The sequence below is a fragment of the Macaca thibetana genome, chromosome 5 (genome assembly GCF_024542745.1).
Source record: "Macaca thibetana thibetana isolate TM-01 chromosome 5, ASM2454274v1, whole genome shotgun sequence".
NCBI classification, from domain to species: Eukaryota; Metazoa; Chordata; class Mammalia; order Primates; family Cercopithecidae; genus Macaca; species Macaca thibetana.
This window is the reverse complement of record NC_065582.1, coordinates 151,457,288-151,463,287: the sequence shown is the minus strand read 5'-3', so window position 1 is coordinate 151,463,287 and position 6,000 is coordinate 151,457,288.

Sequence of the window (6,000 nt, the reverse complement as noted above, 5' to 3'; positions counted from 1 at the left end):
AAACTGTGAGGATATTAGTATCCCATGTGAGTGCTCACCAATGGGTGACCCCAGCAGAGACATGACCAAGTCCAGGGGAAGAAGATACAATAAATCACTATTGAATGTAGAAATACGAAAACAATAAAGCTGTAAAGTTATAATCTTTCATTCTATAAACCTACTACACATGTAATTATTTGATAAAATATTTTTGGTCCGTTGTGTTGTAGCCGTGAAAACATCTGTTTCTTATTCCCAACAGAGTGCAGAGATTCTTATTCATGAATAACAAATACACTAAATTGTTGCCGCAGACCTCTTGTCTATTTCATTTTCATTTTTCCGTAGACTTTCCTATCTCATCTATAATGTTTTATGATTCCATTTCATTAGAAACAGCCCAGATCCTAGGGGAGTTTTTGCCAGATAACTCTATTATATTTAGAATTACTTTTACTTTCTCCTCAGCATTTTGGCATTTGCACAGGACTTTTGTTGCTTTAACTTTGCATTTTTAGCAGTTCTTAATTCTATGCATATTCAATGTCTCAAAACTGTGTACATATAAGCAACAATTGTGCCCTTTCTTTCCCATGATTATTTGACACTGTGTAAACTAAGAACATAAGGTAAGCATTCAACCAATGATTATTTCCCTGGTCACCATGACTTCTACACAAATTGGACCTTGCTGAAAAGCACATACAAATAGTATGAACTATAAAATGCTCTTCATTAGACTGAAATTTCTCAGTTAAGGACCATTATATTATTCTATGGAATCAGAAGCTAGAAGTGGGAATTTGTTTAGTTTACTTTCTCCACACTTAAAGAAGGCAACCATATTTTTCATGTTTATTTGACACTCATAGTAGGGCAGTGGCTAATTAATAAAAGTTATTTTGAAAATAATTTAATTGTTGAAAAAAAAGGAAATGTGTATATTGTCTACTTGGGCTTGCATGAGTTTTTAGGCAATGTAGCATTAAAGTATATGACTTGTGAGTGTTCACATTTTCCCATTTTTCCACTTACTAGTGTAAGTACAAAGAGATAATGACTATCATGTACTAAGACTGGAGAGATGCATGCACCATTTTATTTTAAAAATGTTTTGTGGCATTTGATTTTATTTATGTTTCTCTTTGTAAAAAAATAGTCCTATACTATTTATTAGATGAGTCTGTATTGTATTATTTTTAATAGTATGCATTAGGGGCCAGATGGCTTTAGTTGAATTATGAATTAATATATGTAAAGTGCTTAGAACAGTATCTGGCACACAGTAAGTGCTGCACAAATGTTAGCTAATTTTATTATCCTTATTTTTATTATAAAACACCTACTGAATATAAAATCAGTAAACTGGAAATGAGGAAATAAGGCCAAAAGTAAAATAAGCAAAAAAATAAAATTCAATCTCGTGTACCTCCCAGGAAACTCAGGATCAAGAGGTCTAGATAAATATTAAAAAGTGATCTTGCTTTTCTCATTTTTCTGGCCTGAATTAATGCTCTCTTTTGATTATATAATTTAGATACAACATACAAATGGCACAAATTATTGAGTTATAGTCCTATCCTTGTGACTTTGTTCTAAGTCTATATTTTATCATCTGTAAATTGAAAATAAATAATACTACTTGCCTAGGATTTTAGTAATAATTAAACAAGGCAAGTTATACAATGTTCAAAAAACATTTCATTTTCTTCCTATTTTTCTTTATTATTTTTATGGACATTATTTACAGCTGGAACATAAATAGGAACAGACACTAAGCTAAGCAATTATTAATTATCATATCAGTAATGTAATGATCATAGAAAATAAAACATATACACTATCATTATAAATTAACTTGTCTGTGTCAAACATGATTTCCTTTGTTTTCCTCACCTCTTTGTCAAGTCAGAATTGTGAATAAATATCCAGATCTTGCGGTAAGTAAAATAATAGAAGTACATTTGTGACAAGAGGCAACACAATGAAAAGAGTTATTGACTATGTTGCAGTGCAGTAAAGATTTTGGCATGTAATGAAATATAAGATAAGTTTTGAAGAATCCACATTATCCTCTTTATGACATGCAGCAGCTAATAACATGCATAGCAGGAAATATTTCAGAAGGTTTTCTTTTCTGTTTTTAAAATTTATTTGAAATATCACAGAAATCGCCTGAAATATTGCAGACTGACCAAGCAGTGAATCTCATATGTGACCAAACAGTGGATCTCATATATCAAAGTGACGTTTCTTACTCAATTTCACTAGGATACATGCTAAATATATTTTATATTTGCATAATATTTTACAAGTTTTAATTGAATTAACAAACATATTTAATATATTAAGTATGTATAGATAGCTTTGTTTTTTGCCCAACAGAAAATAAAAATATACAAAAACAAAGTAATATTTATGATTAGAAATTTGAAGAGAAAGTGATATGAACCCTAAATTACTTTGATTTACTAACTTCACATCTGTGGTGATTTGTTTAAATTTCCCCAACTTTATTACTTTTTTATAAATGCTGGTCCTACCTGACATGCATTAGGAGACTTTATGAATGGATATACCACTGTGTATGATACATTTATTAAGAGGAAGCTCTCATAAGTGCCAGAGAACCTGGGAAGACTGTTACACATCTCAAGACTTCAACGGATTTTCTTATCAGGAAAAATGTTTACAACCAGAAGAGTGGAATTATTAAAGTTTACCAGAGTCCTATGATTCTGGAATGCAGCAATGGTTGAGAAATTTCTGAAATAGCTTACCACAGAAACCTCCCAACCCCATAGGACTTATATTAGCCTCACAGATGCTTCCTTGTTTACCTATGACAAAGCCAGACACAGATTCCTTAAATTCTGATTCTGTGTCTCATAAACAATTAGCTAAATTTTTTCTTCCCCACAGACACATTGGAGCAAAATGTTTGTTAAGATTATTTTCTCCTCTAGACCCTGGAGCCAGCAAACAATCCTCCTTAAAGGTCTCTCTCAAGAAAAGACTGACCTTAGGATACAGCATTTCCTTTTTGGCTGTATAATGATTTCACCCTTGCTCATCCTATTCCCTGACACCAGGTTCTCTCAGGCCTTGGTTATTTCTTTTCACAAAAGAAAAACCCTTCTTTACCTAACCTTCAAGAGGCTTGCAGAGTCTCCCTGTTTCAATAGTCATCTGTTCTGTCTCCCTCCCACTATTGCAATGATCTGTTCCTTCCCTCTTGCGATAAAATCTCTTTACATAAATTGAATTGTTTTCCATTTCACAAAAGTGAAAACTTAAAAAGGAAGCCACGTGGGAACACAAAGCAATTACTGATGATATTAAGGTAAGATTTCATGATACGTTTTCAAGATTGCTTTGCTCATAGAAACATAAACTAAGAACAAGAAAATCTGAAGTCATTTCTCTGCTCTACCTCTTACAAGTTGGTATGAACTTGGTTAAATAATAAAACTTAACAAAATTATTTTTCTTTCAACGGTCTTCCTCTTTTCCTCTTTCTTTAGTGTCTCTTTCCCATTCTCTTGACCACGAAACTGACTTAAATATGTTACCTCTTTGAATAATGTTTTCCAGAAGGCAATGCTTAATGTAAAAAAATTATTCACTAATAGAGTTTCAGGCAGCAGGATTCAGGTAGTCTGGGAGGGATTTCTGCATGGAGATAATTCCACTGTCCTTAAGTCATACCAAGGAAAGGCCATCAAATCCTTCTATTTGTGTGGTTGGCTCTGTTACAGCAGATACTATTGTTAGTACCTATTAACAACTGGCAATGGTAGTCAGAGTTTTTGGTGGTTTTGCTGGGAAATACATCTGGCTCTGAAGAAAAAAATCTTGTCTTGAAGGAAGTGGAAGCATTTTCCCCCGGGAAAGGAATAAAAACAATCAATGATTCTTTATTTTTTTTTTAAATAGGTTTTTGAGGGACAGGTAGTGTTTGGTTAAATGAATAAGTTCTTTAGTGGTGATTTCTGAGATTTTGGTGCACCCATCAACTGAGCAGTGTACACTGTACTCTATGTGGTATTGCATTGTGGTTTTGATTTGTATTTCTGATAGTGATGTTGAGAATATTTTCATATGTTCGTTGGTCATTTGTATATCTTCTTTTGAGAATTGTCTATCCATGTCCTTAGCCCAGTTTTTAGTGGACTTGTTTGTTCTGTTCTTGCTGATTTGAGTTCCTCTTAGATACTGGATATTAGTCCTTTCTGGCTGTATAAATTGCAAAGATTTTCTGCCACTCTGTGAGTTGTCTGTTAACTTTGTGGATTGTTTCTTTTGCTGTGCAGAAGCTTTTCAGTTTAATTAAGTCACATCTATTTTTCTTGGTTTTTGTTTCATTTGTTTTGGGTCCTTGGCCATGAAGTCTTTGCCTAAGCCAATATCTAGAAGGGTTTTTTACAATATGATCTTCTTGAACTTTTATGACTTTGGGTCTTAGATTTAAGTCCTTCAGCCATCTTGAGTTAATTTTTTATAAGCTGAGAGATGAGAATCCAGTTTCATTCTTCCACGCGTGGCTTGCCAATTATCCTAAACTGTTTGTTGAATCGGGTGTCTTTTCTCCACTTTATGTTTTGGTTAGCTTTGTCAAAGATCAGCTTGCTGTAAGTATTCGGCTTTGTTTCTGGGTGCGCTATTCTGTTCTATTGGTCTATTGCCTGTTTTTATACCAGTACCATGCTTTTTTGGTGACTATGGCCATATTAGTATAGTTTGAAGTCAGGTAATGTGATGCCTCCAGATTTGCTTTTTGTTTTTTGTTTGTTTGTTTGTTTTTGTTTAGTCTTGCTTTTATTATGCAGGCTCTTTTTTGACTCCATATTAATTTTAAGATTGTTTTTTCTAGTTCTGTGAAGAATGATGGTGGTATTTTGAAAAGGAATCGCACTGTATTTGTAGATTGCTTTTGTCAATATGGTCATTTTCACAATATTGATTCTACCTTTCCATAAGCATGGGATGTGTTTCCATTGGTTTGTGTCATCTATGATTTCTTTCAGAAGTGTTTTGTAGTTTTCCTTGTAGAGATCTTTCACATCCTTGGTTAGGTGTATTCCTAAGAATTTTAATTTTTTTGCAGCTATCATAAAATGGTTTGAGTTCTTGATTTGATTCTCAGCTTGGCTGCTGTTGGTGGATAGCAGAGCTACTGATTTCTGTACATTAATTTTGTATCCTGAAACTTTGCTGAATTCATTTATCAGTTCTGAGAGTTTTTGGAGGCGTCTTTAGGGTTCTCTAGGTATACGATCATATCATTAGCAAACAATGACAGTCTGACTTCCTCTTTACTGATTTGAATGTCCGTTATTTCTTTCTCTCATCTGACTGCTCTGTCTAGAACTTCCAGTACCACGTTGAATAGAAATGTTAAGAGTGGGCATCCTTGTCTTGTTCCAGTTCTCAGGGGGAATGCTTGCAATATTTCCTCATTCAGTATTAGGTTGGCTATGGGTTTGTCACAGACTTCTATGCTGATTTTGATGAGGATTTTAATCATAAAGGGATGCTGTATTTTGTCAAATGCTTTTTCTGCATCTATTGATATGATCATATGATGTTTGTTTTTAATTTTATTTATGTGGTGTATCACGCTTATTTACTTGCAGGTATTAAACCAACCCTGCATCTCTGGTTTGAAACCTACGTGATCGTGGTGGATTATCTTTTTGATATACTGTGGGATGTTTTTAGCTAGTATTTTGTGAAGGATTTTTGCATCTCTAATCATAAGGGATACTGATCTGTAGTTTTCTTTTTTTGTTATGTCCTTTCCTGGTATTAGGGTGATACTGGCTTCATGGAATTAGGTGGAATTTTCTCCTTCTCTATCTTGTGGAATGATGTTAATAAGATTGTTATCAATTCTTCTTCAGATGTCTGATAGAATTCAGCTGTGAATCCATCTGGTCCTAGACTTTTTTTTGTTGGCAATTTTTTTTTTTTATTACCATTTCAATCTTGCTGCTTGTTTTTGGTCTGTTCAGAGTT